The sequence below is a fragment of the Tupaia chinensis genome, unplaced genomic scaffold (genome assembly GCF_000334495.1).
Source record: "Tupaia chinensis unplaced genomic scaffold, TupChi_1.0 Scaffold000069_1, whole genome shotgun sequence".
NCBI classification, from domain to species: Eukaryota; Metazoa; Chordata; class Mammalia; order Scandentia; family Tupaiidae; genus Tupaia; species Tupaia belangeri.
This window is the reverse complement of record NW_006159529.1, coordinates 317,546-318,574: the sequence shown is the minus strand read 5'-3', so window position 1 is coordinate 318,574 and position 1,029 is coordinate 317,546.

Below are 1,029 nucleotides of genomic sequence, written 5' to 3'. Positions count from 1 at the left end.
GGGGCCACTGGGAGAGAGCGCTGGGGTCCAGGAGACCTGGCTGTGTCCCCGCCATGCTGAGCAACCTCTGACAGGTGGAGGCCTCCTTTGGGCTCTGCCATAGGAAGGCGGTTGGTTAGGATAGCCCTTCTGATCCTGCCGACCTCCAGATTTAGGTGTCTTGCCCTGTCGTCGAAAGAGGAGCTGCCGTTCTGATGGGTGAAAGCAGGAGGGATCTGGCGCCACGGCACACACGGGGGCTGCTGTGTGTATCTGTCTGTGCTGGGTCCTGCCACAGCTTCTCATGTGCGTGGCGTGTGGAAGAAGGGCGGGAGATGGACATTTAATGAGCAGCTGGTATGTGCCAAGCTCTCTGCCCGTTACACCCTCGAGCCTCTCGAGCCGTGGCTGACAGGTTCGCAGTGATGTGCTCCAGCCCTAGCACTCCCGGCGTGTGGTAGCTGCTCAGTAGACATCCATCGCGAGGATGCCAATCGGTCTCTCGGGAAGGTCTGTGTTGGTGCTTGGGTCAGAGCCTTTGCCCTTGAAGACCTGGGTTAGACCACTGCTGAGGGGTGGGGGGCTGTTCAAAACTGCTGGAACCTTCCCTAACACTACCCCTTCCCCAGTGTGAGTAGGCAGGCCAGGTCCCAGAAGAAGGTGCTGGAGATAGAGGGTCAGAGACTTCTGCTAACTCTGTCAAGGGATGCCCAAGGACAGGCAATTTCCCCAGAGGCTGACAAAGCTTGAGCTCGGATCCTTTGCGTCCTTGGGGCCTCCCAAGGCTGGGGGAACCGTGGCCGTGGGTTCACGTGGTTGCATATTTTTGTGTTTGTTAGCATCCTGAAGTTTGTAAGGTGTTATCATTTCTCTTTCTAAATAAATATTCAGATTCATACTTGAGTAATTTCGTGTGTGTGGTTTTTTTCTTTAAAGAGAGATCCTTAAATTGCATAAGCACCCACAAAACCTGGTCCACCGCAGGGTGAGCGGCAGGACACAGAAGGAAATGCTGTCTCATAGGATAGCCCCTTAAGCCAGCTTCCTGCT